This window comes from Ambystoma mexicanum, chromosome 10 (assembly GCF_040938575.1).
Source record: "Ambystoma mexicanum isolate Mex_15411 chromosome 10, UKY_AmexF1_1, whole genome shotgun sequence".
NCBI classification, from domain to species: domain Eukaryota; kingdom Metazoa; phylum Chordata; class Amphibia; order Caudata; family Ambystomatidae; genus Ambystoma; species Ambystoma mexicanum.
The window spans coordinates 899,061,793-899,078,919 of record NC_090932.1 but is presented as its reverse complement, the minus strand read 5'-3'; the positions used below and the strand labels follow the sequence as shown (position 1 = coordinate 899,078,919).

Sequence of the window (17,127 nt, the reverse complement as noted above, 5' to 3'; positions counted from 1 at the left end):
GGGTTGGCTAAAGGTCACACATTTTCGCCCGGATGTGCAGACTAAGGTTGTGGTCATGCCTGTTTGAGAAGGCAGTAGATAACACTCTCCTTGTCTGACAAGGAGACAGCACACTATCTGGGGACCCTGCAGCAGAGGTGGTTGTTCTTTCATTCCCGAGAGGGAGAGTATGCAGGTCCTCCAAGGGTTAGACTACCCCACATCCGTCAGCCTTCCCGCTCCACCTCCGAGGAAGCCTACAGGCCTATGTCTTCCACCGTCCAGGACACAGACGCCCAATTAGGCCTGAACCAGCTGTTGACCATGCCCCCATTTTCTCACCCCAGTGGGAGGCCGTATAATCGAACTTTGTCAAGCAGTGGAGAAAGTTCACCTTGAACAAATGGGTGCTGGATGTTTTTCAGCAGGGGTATGCTTTAGAACTTCAAGACAGGTGCCCCCTCATTCTTCCTGTCGGATGTCAAGAACATCACAGGGCCCCACTGCTAAAGGAAGTTTAGGCCATGTTTCGAAAAGAGGCAATAGAACCTGTCCCCCAGTGCCCACGGAGCTCTCAGTGTACTCTGGTTAGGAAAGGGTTAGGAGGGTGGCGACCGATCCTAGACTTGCAACGCCTAAACAAGTACCCTAAGTCTGAAAAGTTTAGGATGGTCACATTGCAGCATGCAGCTGGAGGAAGGGGATTTTCTGGCAACTCTCAACTTGGAGGACGCATACATCCACATCCCCATTCATCGCAAACGCTGTAAGTTCCTGCATTTTGACGTCCAAGGGCTGTTAAAGACCCTGCCTTTTGGCCTGCATTCGGCTCCAAGGGTATTCACAAAATGCTTGGCCCCGGTAGCAGCGCACCTACACCGCAATGGAATACATGTCTACCCTTATCTGGACGACTGGCTCATTCGGTCCCGCTCTCACGCACTGGCAACCCAGCACACTACAGAGACCATACACCTTCTGACTACGCTCAGATTCTCCATCAATTATTCGAAGTCCTGTGTGGTGCCATTGCAGAAGGCTCTGTTCCTGGATGACTGGCTCAACACGATCTTGTCTGGTGAGCCCCTCGGAGTAGAGGGTGAAAGCCATCCTAGAAAAAGTTCACGCTGCTGCGGATAACGGCTCTACAGCTCCTTACCATTTCTGCTCTCGCTGGCCAAAGCGGGCCTGGCTCACGCCTCCATCAAGGTTCATCTGGCTGCCATATCCCAGTACACACGGGCACCAGGCAAGCTCTCCCTCTGGTGTCACAGGCTCATCAAACAGTTCCTCAAGTTCTCTTCAGGACTTTACCACTAGTGAAGGCTCCTGCCCCGAATTGGGAACTGAATGTAGTCCTGTCTAGGCTTATGGGCCCTCCATTTGAGCCGAGGCATCGGGCCACTCTAAAGATTCTAACATGGAAGACCGCTTTCCTAGTGGTGATCACCTCCTCCAGGCGGGTCGTGGAGAGTCAGGCATTCTCTTACAAGCAGCTGAATATGTCGTACGATTCTACCAAGGTGGTGCTGCAGACTCATTCCACCTTCATTCCAAGGGTTCCATCAGATTTTTACCTTGCTCGTGCCCTCAAGTTCTACATGGCACGCACTTAAAAGCATGGTCTAGTAAAAATGTTTATTGTCCCTTCGGGTCGGTCATGTTTTTTTTTAAGCCTAAGTGGCTCGTTTTAGAAAACTTTTCTATGGACTTTACCCGAGTTTTCGTCCATTAAACGCACGCGAAAACAAGCACCAGGGAGCTGCCATTTTCTGATAATCCTATCATTTCCCCCATCGCCGTGGCTGACCTGCTTTTGCGGCACTAAATCAAATCCCCCACCCCTGAGCCTGTCATCAGCAGACTCGTACCGCCCATTTCCCAACGCCAAAGCACGACTTGTGTCAACATTCGCTGCGCTTCAGCTAATGACGTGTCGCCATGGAAATGGCAGGACGCCTCTTTCCTCAATAAGTACAAACAGACCGTTTCACAACACACAGCAGCAGATTTTCGATTCCATTCCTCTCTGTGTTACTTTGAGTATTCTGCGACTCGTTTCAGTGCTCTGGTCAGATACCTTCGCCGCTTGTAGCCTGTGTGAACAGATACCGGTACCACCGCTATAAATTATTTTAGTTTAACACACAATGGCTACAATAATGCCCTACATTTACGAGCCCGAGTATTCCGAGGAGGAACTACTGGAAAGGGAAGCACGCGAAAACGATGGGGATTCGGACGGCAGTTGGCAGGACGAATCAACAGATGAAGAGCCTGGGCCTAGTCGCATGGACGGCGTCTCCACCTGGTGCACATGCAATCGGTGCGAGCTAATGCCAACTGAGGACGAGAACTGCTGCTGCCGAGAAAACTCGGGATGCCTGGCCTACATTTCGGAAGGCGAGCCACGACCGCAATGCATCACCGAGCTGCCAGACTTCAGGGCAGCCTGCCTCACACCGGCCGTGTTGAGAATAATGATGGTGCTTGTGCATGAACTTCGCAACTGTTCGTCCTCGTAATCCAAGTAACAAGTAAGTATACTCTGCTTGTCATGCCACTCCTATTTCATGTTCTTCTACTATATCCAAAATTACATCTACATATTGTAACGCATGTAAGTTGTTCAATAGTGTGCATTGTCTAGATAGCATTTGTCCGTGCAGAATGCCATTAGTTACAAGAATTGTCATTGACAGCAAACGTTTATTAAACTTATCTTGGTCATTTAAAAACAGTTTGTTTCATTCCTTTTCACAGGTGGTACAGGCTGGTGGCCTATCATTCCTTTACATGGTGGCTCCACGGGAGGCTTGGACACCGCGTTCGAAGAGTGATACCCGCCTGTGCCGTTCGTGCCATTAGAGAAACGTTCCCGAGTGACAGCGGTCAGTACAGGGGATTTTCTCTCGCTGTGCTGCAACCTGACCTGTACAATCTTTAAAGTCTTGTATTTTTGTGTCATGAAAATAAGATACAAAATAAAACACCACATATATTTTAACAACGGTCGTTTCGATTTTTTTTAAATGAATCAAGTGTGTCTCCATTCAAGGATGGACGTCAGACATCTGCTCCGAATGGGTGAAGGTCTGGTCGCTGTGATGCAGGGTGGTCACTATCTATCTAAGCTAACATAACATATTCTCGATAATGCATGCACTAAATAACACTTGTTCAAAGTCTTTCAGTGGGTTATGTCTCTATAAAAGTCACACATATGTCTATACTAACAATTACCATTGGATTATACAGGCCTTAGGGTCTTGACCACTATAATACACCGGTTGAAGTGTGGGTCTGTGCTCACAAGAATCTCCGGTATGTGGCATTTGTTATTGATAAGCAACGATATACTATCATTGATATAAAGGCGATATACTGTATATTGATATAAAGGCGGTTCGCGCCAGTGGATGAGCGCTGGCATGGGGGGCTGTCAGGGGCGTGAAAGGCCAAGGTGCCAAACTACATGTACACTTCAAAAGGTATCCCACGCCAAGGGGCCATCGGTCACATGGCCTCCTTAGACCCCGTGTCTCCAGCCAGGCCGCCCCCTGCAATCCACATAAGTGTGTCTCCATTCAGCAGTCTTCCTGTGCCTTATCTGCACGCCCCAGACCCATCCATCCCACCCACCCTCTATCAAAGGCGGTTCGCGCCAGTGGATGCGCGCTGGCATGGGGGGCTGTCAGGGGCGCGAAAGGCCAAGGTGCCAAACTGCATGTACACTTCAAAAGGTATCCCACGCCAAGGGGCCATCGGTCACATGGCCTCCTCAGACCCCGTGTCTCCAGCCAGGCCTCCCCTTGAAGCAGGCCGCCCCCTGCAATCCACATAAGTGTGTCTCCATTCAGCAGTCTTCCTGTGCCTTATCTGCACGCCCCATGCCCATCCATCCCACCCACCCTCTATCAAAGGCGGTTGGCGCCAGTGGATGCGCGCTGGCATGGGGGGCTGTCAGGGGCGCGAAAGGCCAAGGTGCTAAACTGCATGTACACTTCAAAAGGTATCCCACGCCAAGGGGCCATCGGTCACATGGCCTCCTCAGACCCCGTGTCTCCAGCCAGGCCTCCCCTTGAAGCAGGCCGCCCCCCTAAGACCACGACATACATACGTCATTCATTCACAAACACACCCCTGTTTCTAATACTTTATAAACCACTTGATATGTCTCATGAGAACGTGTTACCTGGCAACCACTGGCAACCACGCTAATCTGCTCGTCGTCGTGCTATCCGTGAACTTCTGTGACCGCTTAGAGCAAACCCATCAGTGTGCTATCTGTGGCCACCCACCTATTCTCCTGCAACATACTGCTCTGCTTGCTGAATCCAACTGTTTTTTGGTCAAGGTAAGGCCTTGTATCCTAGTCATATTTAGCAGATTTTTAAATTTCTATCTATTTGCGAGTTGAGTACATAATAGTGCTATGTTCAATGGTCTCATTGCTATTGACTTGAGTTTCCATTGCTATGCTATCAATAGATCTATTTATTTTCATCTGTGTCTATTGTCATCAAATTGCATCCTTCGGGGGTCCAGTCTATAATGTAAGCATGTTTCCTTCTCGTGCAATACAGAACATCCAAGGGATGAGTCACATGTTCATATTTTAGTCACATCATTTATACATTTCTGCAACTTATGCAAATACTAAGCCGCACATAATGAACTGGTATAGTTCCTGCGACCAAAACAAACCTTGCATTGATCATTGCATGATTCATTTAATTTTGTATCAAATCTTTATTCTTGAAGAATGTATAATAATGTCGATATTTACTTTTCAGATTTATCAACAATGCCTGCCTGTTCGATTAGCGGTTGCCCTTCGAAGACCCATGCGAAATCTGAAGGCACTAAAATGCATGTATTCATGAAAACTGTTGATCGAATAAGAGAATGGGTCAGACATTGCGGATATCCACTGGATGAGCTGGAAAGTAGAGTCCAACAAGTCTTACAGGACAAGAGGGCTGATCGATACCGCATCTGCAGCCGGCACTTTTCCTTGGACATGTACACAACATCTTGGGTAACAAAGAAGAATAAACGGCGAACGACACGGAAATTGCTCAAACGCTATTCCCACTCTATTCGTCCACATTCCGCCACCGGTGAGTCAAGTGTCCGGATTTAGCTTTAGGCCTTGCAGAAGTGTGTAAGTATCCGAACGGATTAATTGATATTGTAGGTGTTCTATCCCTTGTAATAATTTCGATATTGATATGAGTGTATAGTTTTTTGAATAATGACATTTATCAATATATTCTTTTTCGATTTCATAACCCACAAACGCAATGTATATATATGGGAACAGGGAACTGTGCTGTATTGAGCATTTTTCAAGTATTCTGTCGCCTTACATGGCTATTTTTAATATTGGCATTTCATTATCAATCATTAATTTACCTTTACAACTTCTTGACTATTCCTTGAATCTGAAGCAAGAACATTCTACATCCTTGACGTGGTCGCAGTTATCAACCACTTCTAGTGCGTATCAGGTAATCTTACTAGGCTAATCCGCTACAGACTTGTTTTATGCATGTCAAGTAATAGTTTTATTTTATCGTGTAATTATTTTACCGAATGTTTGGTTAGTGCTTTCCAATTTATATACACCTTAGATATCGTCCACTGGTGTTTGTTTTCAGTTATAATTATCGTTATCCATACTAATGCAAGTACTGTCTTTCTGGGAGATGCTGAAGCGTCCGCCACATCTACAACATTTCTAGATGTTCTTCACCAGCAGGAGGTATGGATACTGACAGCTCCATCAAGCGTCACATCAGAGCTGGAATTCTTGTCGTTTGATTGTTCTACACAATGTTTCATTCGCGGTTAGCCATTGATATGTACCTGTGCTGTCGACCCCAGGTGTGTGTTATGTTTTCACTATTGTAATCCTCACTAATGCAAGTACTATGTTTCAGGCAGTTGATGGAGCGTCAACCCCTGCACTTAATGCAGAGCCTGACATTCAAGTAATTGCAGGGGAAATGGAAGCGGGACCATGCGTATACAAATCGGCGCAACAGCTTTCGGAAGTGCGCACTACATTTGCAACATCCATAGATATTCTTCAGCAGCATGAGGTATGGATAATGACAGCTCCATCATGCGTAATAATATAACGTGATTCCTTTTGCTATACTTTCTTCCCTATTAACGCAAGTGCTGTGTTTCAGGGAGACGACGAAGCTTCCACTACAATCACAACATCCAATTTAGATGATGCAGATGTAAATAAATTGGAGAAATAAGTCGATGAAATGTGATCACATTTAGATTTTCCTTGATTCTTTTGGACAATGCATCATTTGCAGTTATCTCTTTATATGTACCTGTGCGTTCGACCCCAAGTGTGTGTTATGTTTCCAATATTGAAAACAATACTAATCCAAGTACTGTGTTTCAGGGAGACGACGGAGCTTCCACCACAATCACAACATCTCATTTAGATGATGCAGATGTAAAGGAATCGGAGAAATAAGTCGATGAAATGTGATCATATTTAGATTTTCCTTGATTCTTTTGGACAATGCATCATTTGTGGTTATCTCTTTATATGTACCTGTGCCGTCGACCCCAAGTGTGTGTTTTGTTTCCAAAATTGAAAAGCATACTAATGCAAGTACTGTGTTTCAGGGAGATGCGGATGCCTCCTCTCCAATACAACCATTCATGGCAGTCCAAGCAGAGCCAGAGGTATGGATACTGACAGCTCAATCGAAATAGATCATCACTGGTCGAATACTTGTCATTTGATTGTTGCACACAATGTTTAAATCGTGTTTGGCTATTGAGGTGTACCCGTGTGTTCGTCCTCACGTGTGTTTTATGCTAACAATATTTTGATACATAGTAATGAAAGTAATATGTTTCAGGGAGACGATGGAGTCTCATTCCGTGCTGTCTATGCGGATACAGAAAATATAGTCGTTGCAGCGCAAGAGGAAGGGAGGACATGCGGAAACGAATCGGAGCTACAGCGTGCAGATGTTGAAGGTAGAGTCAAAAAAGTTGCAAAGAAAAAAAAACAAAAAAAGGTTAGTTACAAACAGTTCATAACTTTAAAAAAATGTTTGTGCTGGGGGCTATTTTATGTTTTTTTCCAGTCAATTGTACTACACTTTATCTTGTGTTTAAACTGAACATCCCTTTTCCAATCTCTCCTCCAGTTACCCGTGGGTGTCAGAACTATACATACACAGACAGTGAAGCGAATGAGAGATGTGGCTTGCCAGACCGTGTACACTATGGAGGAACTATTAATTGAGGCGAGGCGTGTTCAGGCTTGAGATGCTCATGTCCAGTGGCCAGAACATGAATTAACTGTGTTTGGAGACTACAGCAAAGTTGCATTGGACCATAGATACAGTGCGACCGCACCACCACAAGAAGATGTTATTGAATGTATTGAAGATAGCTCTGAAGTAGTTGCAGATCAATTCACACAATCTACACCCGCCAAAAATTTGCCACCAAAAAACCTGTCGACATTGTTGTGTTCTCCCATCAATGTTGAAGTAATAGATGTCGAAATGACAGAGAATGAACCAGCCGCAGCATCCATAGACGCATCAGAACTTGATATCAGATTTATTACTTTCCAATGTGTTGAAATCTCCACAACGTCACAGGCCGAAACAACGTTGACGCAGGATGACAGTCTAATGAAAGAGAGCAAATACATTGTATTCGACAATTGTTTAATGGAAATTATAAGTATGCTGAAATGTGTGCATTCCATTAGAGGGAAAGTATGTGGGAAGCTATTGATTAATGTGACTCGTCAAATAAAAGGCAGTAACGTCAAAATAAATGCCGCCTGTAGATTAAATCATAGGTTCTCATGGTCCGCACAATCGATGCTGGGGAAACTGCCAGCAGGCAATCTACTGTGTGCAGCTGCATCACTTTTTAGTGGCTCCAGTTTTAGAAAGTTAGAGGCTTTCTTTCAGTTTGTGGGACTCCATTTCATTTCTGTACTACATATACCAACGTGATTATCTGTTTCCGGCCATTAGTGATGCTTGGAAAATTGAACAATTGTCTCTAGCAAGTACATTCGAAGGCAAACGATTCAGGCTAGCCGGCGATGGACAGTGCGACAGCCCTGGATTTTCTGCCAAGTACTGCACCTACCACTTTGAGGACATGGATAGTAAGAAAATTGTGAGTTTGGTGGTCGTGCAGGTGTAACACAATGTACATCGTCAGTGGCCATGGAGAAACTAGGATTTATAAAATCAGTGGAATATCTACAATCAAGGGGAATGCACATCGACCGCATAGCCACGGATAGACACGTTTCAATTGCCAAGACAATGAGAGAGCAGTTCCCACGTATTAAACATCAATTTGACGTATGGCATCTTGCTAAATCAATCAATAAGAAAATCTCGGCTGCAGGGGAAAAAAAAGGTTTTGAAAGTATTTTGCAGTGGTCCCATTCTATCACCAACCATCTTTGGTGGAGCTCAAAAACTTGTGATGGGTCAGTGGAAATACTACTTGAAAAATGGCGGTCACTGATGCACCACTGTACCAACGTTCACCGCTGGACAGCAAATCAACATTTCCACCAATGTGAACATGGCCCTTTGTCCCCAGAGGAGGCACGGAAGAAGAAGTGGTTGATTCCATCTTCACCGACACACAAAGCCATTGAGAAGATTGTTACACACAGGAGATTTGGGGGTGTTCCACAATATGTGCCTAAAGTACAGGCCAAAGCGCTTGCATTTTAGCTTTCGGGGCATGAAACATCGCACTCTACTAGCGGTCTTGGCCCATAACAGCAATGTCGGACGTGAACAAACTAGGACTAGGGGTAAAGTAAGGATGCCTCGCTACACTAAGGTGTTTTCAAAGCGAAGTAAGCAATGGGTGATCAAACCAGTCTATGATGAAATGCAGTTCGACTTTGTGAAAGGCCTTATTGTTGCTGTGTTAGAGAAGCACAGATATGGAATTTTGGACGTTTCTGTGCAGAGCAGTGATCCATTGCCACCGAACATTGCGACTGTGCCATGCCCACCCGAAGCACAGCTGATTGTGAAGTACAAATCGCGGTTTAAATAATTGCAATACGATTGTCTTTTTGTAAATAAATGTTATTGTACAGTGTACCTGTAACCCTAACCCCTACCTTCACCATCATGGGTGGCGAACAAGCTGGGTGTCATCTTTGAATTCTCTCTATTCACCTCCTATATGTGTATGTATATATTTTTCTCATGTCTCATCTCATGTAAATGTAAATGCTGCGCACTGTTAACGGAGGGGAGGCTTGCGTATTGCAAATAATAAAACAAACAAACAATAAATCTCACTTTTAACTCAACTCCTGTTGTACTTTATACTTTCCCTGACCTTCCGCCAAAAATTAAATGTCTCAATTTGGGCTGCAAAGCTCGCAGACAACGGGGACAAAATTGGGGCACTTAGAACGCGCCAGCCAAGCGGGCCGTGGCATTTGGGAGAGAAGCCAGTTCGCATTTGCACATTGAGGCGCACTACATAGACGGATTCTAAACTTCAAGTTCTCACAGATGCCTATACTACGTGATGTTGCAAATAAAGAATGCGAAGGACAGCGGCTTTGATTTTCAGCTCACGCCCAGATGAGGCCCACAAGTCGCACTGGAAGTATAAGGGTATATTGTTTTTTGACCTTGAAACAGGGACCATGCCGAAAGAACTACATTTGAAGGGGGTTCGCAATAACTTAAGAGACGATAAGGCAGAAAGTTCAGAAACTAGACCGAGTTTCATTTTAGTTCAGTATGCGAAAAATCTTTGTCAAGAGCATGGTCCGTTTTACAGACTGCATTACGAAGAGACACAATGGAAATTTCAAATATAATGTAAGTAAATCTTTACACGCTTTTATACCGGAATGAAGATTTAATGAATGGATGCATGAATAAATGAATGAATGAAGAGCTAGGAAAAGCAAGGAAAACGTGTTCGTAGTGGGCACATGGGCATGCAGGTCGACTGGTCTCAACAATCTCGGTCCTTTGCCCAGCCACTTTTCCCTGCACTGCCTACCTGCACTACGGGACTTTCTCTGTATCCTTCAGCCCCTTCTCCCGGCATTTACCTTGCACTTGCCACCAGCTGGCCCTATTATTTAATTTGTATTCAACTAACCATGTACAGCACTTTTCCCCCCTTCCCCATGCGCGATCAGAAAGACACCTGGCCTAGTAGGATCGTTGTTTGTCTGCCCTTGTTCCCCACCTGCCTCGTCGCGCCTAGAAACACTTCAGTATAGGCGCGTTACAAATGCCATATCATATATCATATATTTCCTCACGCATGTAGACTAACTGTCGTTTATCATTGTGTGTTGGCCTCGATTTATTTCGTTACTTTTCGCATTGATTTTAGAGCCGAACATACTCCATTGAACTATCCTTGCAAGCAAATAGTTTCTGATTGGCTGTAATAAATAAAATAAGTAACATTAAAGAAGATCGGCGGCGAGACTAATTATAATTTTTTTGTTTTCATAACAGGTATTTGCTCCCCTTCTGCTACTGCCATCGGTTTGAGACACCAGCAGATGGCTTTTACAGTAGGCACCTGCAGCTTCGTGTGAACAACTGGAGCACACTGACAATTTTATGGGACGATCGCCAAGGGCCCACATGCCCTTACGCTGTACTAGTGGCTAGAAGCAACATATCAACCTTTACGATGGACTAGTGCCTAGTTGATGGAACAGCCTTTCGGTTCACTGTGCTTCCAAAGTGCTTCTTTTAACGAAAAACAACACCCTGTGTACCATGGCGGATACAGATAAAAGAAAAATAAATGGCTTTCGGAGTTCCTATTGCAATTGCTGAATATTCTCTAAACATTTAATGTAAAATAAATGTACTTTACCAAATGTACCGTGTTGCTGTTTGATTTTAAAGTACAGTTTCATATTCCGAATTGTGGCGCGCTGTGTTGTGAGAGGGTCTGTGTTGGTTTCCGGGTTCTGTGTAGAGTCGCGTAGAAGACGACTGGGCGCGTTTGCCTACGCAGCACAGTAACGTCACGGAGAGAGGCGGGGAATATGAATGTTTTGATAATGTCAGACTCAGGGGCGGGGGAATTGATTTAGTGCTGCAAAAGCAGGTCAGCCAGGGTGATGCAGCAAGTGATAGGATTATCAGAAAATGGCGGCGCCCTGGTGCTTGTATTCACATGCGTTTAATGGACGAAAACTTGGGTAAGGTCCATAGGAAAGTTTTCTAAAATCGAGCCAACTAGGCTTAAAAAAACATGGCAGACCTGTGGGGACAATAACATTTTTTACTAGACCATGCCTTTAAGACTTTTGCAAGACCTCTCAGCTGTTCGTCAATTTTAGACATGTGGGACAAGGAAAGGACCTATCTAAGGCTGCCAAATCCAGGTGGCCCTCTTGTTGTTTCATGCACTGTCATCGTCTGGCCAACAGGCCACTCCCAGGCCGGCCGAGAGCTCATCCCACCACAGCCATCGCAGCAACTACGTTTATCTCTGGTGTTCCCCTGCTTGGCATCAGCAGGGCCGCTGCATGGAGGTCCACCTACACCGTCACAAAATTCTGTGTCAACAGGGATTCCAGGGAGGAGCCCCAGGTAGGTCAAGCGGTGCTATGAAACCTGTTTGTTTGAGGTCAGTTTGTTCCAGGGGTAGGTCTATTGTTTCTGTGAGCCGAGCATGTGAATCCATGTAAGACCCCATGCTGGAGAAGGAACAAGTTACTTACCTGTAACTCTTGTTCTCCCGCCTGGGCCTTGCATGGATTCACATGCAAACCCTCCCTCCATCCCCCTCTCTGGCTCTTCTTGGTTCATACTGCCACTTCATGTGCACTACCAAATCTGAAGATGGCCACCAGGGGTGGAGCTTAGGAGGACAAGTGTCATTGGCTTGGGCAGTATGACCCAAAGGACACTGATAGGCTACAGGGGAGACTAGCAGTTTTAAGTTTAAAGCTAAACTGCTTTAATTTTACCAGGGATTGCCAGCCTTACGACGGGGGATATTCATGAGCATGTAAATCTTTGCAAGACCAGGAATATTAAAGATCTATAAAACTAGTATTGTGCGAGGGGAATTATATATGGCTGAGAAGTTTTTCAAGAAAATCATGTTAATTGGCTCAATTTTCTCGAATGAAAACTTTGGCGTTCGTACTTGGGTATCTCTAGAACTACTTTACGTATTGGAAAATCACACTGCGCTCCTTACATCTAATGATGCAGGCAGGAAAAAAAAAAATCTAGTTCATTGTATAGTATGTTTGCAGAGCTATTGTTTGGTAACTCTGTATTTAAAGATTTTCTTTTGACAATTGAATTGTTTCATAATAATATTGTCTTTCGTTTGGAATCTGTTTAATTTGGCACAATCGCTTGCTGAAATGAAAAAAAAGCACTTACTTTGGATTGGATTAATAATTTTGCTAAACTGTCCTTAAGATCCACTTTTCATGATTAATGGAGACAGAGTCTTCCTATGGGCAGTTCCTTTTGTTATATTACTGAGACAAAAGATTCGAGGGTTAGGCGTTTCATAACACTGCTTCGTTTTAATCAACTATTTACCAATGTGTGATTGGGAGCATTGACAAAAGTACTTTACAACCAAAGAACTTGCCACTTTTCTATTTCAGAGGGTGAAACTTCTCGTCATTTATTAATATCGTGTCCTGTTTTGTTGATATGTACCTAAGGGGATTTGGTATATTTGTGAGTAAAATGGAGAGTATTCAAGCAGATCACTCTGCAAGTGTTTTAACAATTGTAACTGCAGCTTATTATGTTTGGCTCAAGACCAAGTTGTTCTAGACTTTTTATTTAATTAAATTTAAAGATTTTACAATTTAATGACAATGTAATCTTTACATTTTCTTGAAATCTTATTATTTACATATGGTATCAATTGTTTTAAGTTGTAAATATTATGACTTTGTGTTTTGTAACTATGTTTCGAGGGGATTGGGTCCTCCGACGTATTCCATATCTATGACAGTAATCACCACAGCTGTGCTGCTTCGGAAACTTTTTCGGCGTCTGCGTCCTGCGTCGATGACGTCGATGCGCCGCCGTCGAGGACCTCCTCCGACGTCCGACGTCATCCGATGTGATAAGTAGGACGCACGACGCCAGTAGCCTCAGTTCCGTTTTTTCCGCGAACGTGTTGCTTCGTGTTTCTCGGTTCTAGCCTCGACTCTTTGGAGTTCTGTTCTTTCTGGTTCTTCGAGCCTGTTCGTTTGTGAATATTCCTTCGCAGCGATGTCTTCCACTTCGTCTTCAACCCCGCGTCCGGGCTTCAAGAAGTGCAGGGTGTGTGGGTCCAAGATGTCGGTGACTGACTCGCACGACGCCTGCCTCTGGTGCCTCGGGGAGGCCCACGACACGGATGACTGTGTCGACTGCCTGTCGCTCACTTCCAAGGCCTTACGCGAACGTAAGAAGAAATTGTCGGTAGGTCGGGTGTCCAAGCCCCGGAAGTCGAAGTCGGCGGGGCTTTCGACGGATGATTCGAGGGGTGACTCTCCGCGTCATCGTCGGAGGTCTCGTCGGTCTTCTTCTAGGAGTCGGTCTCGCCACTCCTCTGCCTCTTCGAGGCGTTCTCGGAAGCGCCGTCACCGGTCGCCTTCCAGGTCCTCTTCCGAGGACTCTGCCCGGCACGTCGGTTATCCCACCAGCCGTGCGACGCCGGAGGAATGGGCTTCCTTCGGGAAGAAAATGTTGGCGATTCTTGAGTCGCAGGGTACTCAACCGTCCGCGCCCCCGAGTGGGGTCGGCCGTGTGAGGTCGAGAGACGCCGCTCGCAAGAGTGGTCGGCACGAGTCACGGGAGAGGTCCCGTTCGGACAAGGAGGCTCGTTCTCGCCGTACCCGTTCCAGGTCCCGGTCCTCGACGCGATCGAGACCGTGTGCACCTGTGATGTCTTCGAGGAAGACATCGACGTCTGAGGCGTCGAGGGCGTCGACAGGCTTTCTCGAAGCTCCGGCTCCGAGGAAGTCGTCGAAGCCGTCGACGTTCAGGTCGTCGAGGGACACGCTCGGGGCTCCGGCTTCGAGGGCTGTGTCGACGCCGCCGATATTGGAGGCGCTGCATCTGACGTCGACGCCGATTTCCTCGACGTCGACGCCGATTTCCTCGACGTCGACGCCGATCCTCTCGGCGCCGTTGCCGGTTTTCTCGACGGCGGCGCCGATTCGCTCGACGCCATCGACGCCTTTCGTGTCGGAGGTGCCCCGTGTCTCGGGTGTACCCCCTAGGAAGGCTCTGGCTAAGAGCAGGCACTCTCAGGTGCCTTTCCACCACTTGGATTATATTTCGGAGGCGGATGAGGATTCGGTTGGCCTGGTTCCTGGTCAGGTGCCGGATGACATTGTCTCGGGCCATAGTCAATTTGACGATTTGAGGCAGTCGCTGCATGATGCTAGTGGTCTGGACACCTCTCCGGAGGTGGAATTTGGTCGGCCTGAGCCTGGCTCCCATGCCGATTCCTCATACCGGCGCCTTATGGCTAGGGTGTCTGAGTATCTGGGATGGTCTGCTCCCCCAGGGGAGTTTGTGCAGGATGATCTGACGGACATCCTTGATGTTGGTCCCCCATCTGACCCGGTTCTGCCATTCCATATGGCTTTACAGCGTAGGGTGGCGGCGGCTTGGACTGCTCCGGAGAGTCTCCCGGCAGTGGGCAGATCCTTGTCGAGGAAATACCGTCCAGCCAGTGGCGACCCCTGCTACTTGACCAGGCACCCCACTCCGGAAAGTTTGGTGGTGCAGGCGGCCACGGCCCCGGCAAAGCAGGCGTCGTACCCTACCATCCCTCCTGATAGGGACGACAAACGTTTTGATGGCTGGGCGAAGAAGGTGTTTTCTTCTGGTGGTATGGCGCTTCAGGCGGCCAACTCCATTTGTGCCTTGTCACGTTTCACGCACACTCTGTGGAACTGTGTTGCGTTAGCGGCTGAACATATTCCCGAAGGGGACGAACGGGATGGTTTCCTTGCTTTGGTCCAGGATGGTAAGGATGCCATGTGTGAGTCCGTTCAGTCGGGTTTGGACTTAGCTGAATGCGTCAGTAGGTCCATGGCGGCGAGCACCGTGATACGCAGGTTTGCGTGGTTGCGGAAGTCGGGGTTTGCTCCTGATGTGCAGTCCCGGCTCCTCAACATGCCCTTTGATGGTGAACATCTTTTTGGCAGCAAGGCTGACGAGAGCCTTGAGAGGTTGCAGACCTCAAAAGCTGCAGCGAAGTCGTTGGGCGCTGCAGTTCGCCAACCTCCGCCTTTTCGTCCTAGGGGACAGCAGTGGAGGGGTGGCTCCTTTCGCTATTACTCGTCCTTTGGTAGAGCGAGAGGAGCTGGCAGTCAAAGGGGCCAACGCAGGGGTACCAGAGGTGGACGACAGGGTACCCGTGGTGCCAAGGCCGCTCGGGCAGTTGCCTCTTTGCCCTCAGGTAACGCCGCAGCCGCTCCTACTCAGTCATGAGGCCTTGTCCCATGGTTCGCCGGTTGGGGGAAGGCTGGCGCAGCATCTTGTAGAGTGGCGTGCCATTACTTCGGATGTGTGGGTTCTGGAGATCATAACCCACGGCTACTGTCTTCCCTTTCGGCACAGGCCTCGCGACAATCCACCGGGGAACCTCTCTTTGAAGTGTCCGGATCCGCTCCTTGCGCAGGAAATTCAAGCCCTGCTGGAGAAAGGCGCCATAGAACTGGTGCCTGTAGCGGAGAGGAACAAGGGATGGTATTCCCCTTATTTTTTGATTTCCAAGAAAGACGGGGGATTGAGACCCATCATGGACTTGCGCGGTTTGAACAAACTCCTCAGGTAGGACAAGTTCAAGATGGTTACTCTCTCTCAAGTCCTCCAGGCCCTTCAGCTTCAGGACTGGTTGGTGTCACTCGACCTCAAGGATGCTTACTTCCATGTGCCGATCCATCCCAAGCACAAGAAGTACCTGAGGTTCGCGGTTGGCGACTCGCACTTTCAGTTTCGGGTCCTGCCGTTCGGTTTGACCTCCGCCCCGAGGGTTTTCACCAAGCTCATGGTGGTGGTGGCAGTGCATCTCAGGCAAGGGGGGATTCACGTCTACCCCTACCTGGACGATTGGTTGATCAGGGGGAGCTCTCCCGAGCAGGTCCTGGATCATCTGTCCGTCGCCTGCCACTCCCTTCACAGGCTGGGCTTCTCCCTCAATTTAAAGAAGTCCCATTTGACGCCAACGCAGAGGCTCCAGTACATCGGAGCAGTGCTCGACACTTCCCTGGGGCAGTGTTTTCCTCCCCAGGTGAGGGCTCTTCACATTCAGCAGATGGTGCGCAAGTTTCAGCATGCCCAGACGCTCCCAGCGTTCGAGTTCTTGAGGTTGCTCGGCCTCATGGCATCCTGCATTCTTCTGGTGCCAGAGGCTCGCCTGCGAATGAGATCTTTGCAGTGGGCACTCAAGATGCAATGGTCGCAGTCCTCCGGCAGGATGTCGGACCCGATTCAGGTGCCGCCCTCGGTCGCCCGGGACCTTCTGTGGTGGGCCGTCGAAGGCAACTTGATGAAGGGGGCTCCGTTTTGGCTTCCCTGGCCGGAGGTGACGATCGTGTCGGATGCATCCCTCACGGGATGGGGAGCTCATGCCAACGGGCTGACAGTCAGCGGTCGTTGGTCTCCGTCGGAGTCCAGACTCCATATCAATCTGTTGGAGCTGAGGGCCGTCAGGCTAGCCCTGAGGGCTTTTCTGCCGTCTGTGCGAGGGAAGAATGTCCTGATCCTGACGGACAACACAGTGGCCATGCACTACCTCAACAAAAAGGGGGGGGCAGGGTCACTTCCTCTGTGCAGGGAGGCGATGCAGCTCCAGTTCTGGGCCATCCAGCAGGAAGTTTCGATCTCGGCAGTTCATCTGGCCGGAGTCGAGAACGTGACGGCGGACGCTCTGAGCAGGCAGTGCACGATCTCTCACGAGTGGGAGTTGGCTCAGGAGATTCTCCTGGAGATCTTCGCCCTTTGGGGGACCCCTCAAGTGGATCTCTTTGCCTCCAGTGTCAACCGGAAGTGCGAAAGGTTTTGCTCGCGGGAATTTCCTCCAAAAGGAGCCTTAGGAGACGCGTTCGTGGTGGAGTGGTCG

General features: G+C 47.8%; 1 protein-coding gene across 7 annotated transcripts in view; it reads left to right on the top strand.

Annotated features, from left to right (window-relative positions):
- Nucleotides 1-17,127, top strand: part of ATP11B (ATPase phospholipid transporting 11B (putative)) — a 1,683,501-nt gene that overhangs the window by 1,344,369 nt on the left and 322,005 nt on the right. The window lies entirely within an intron of this gene.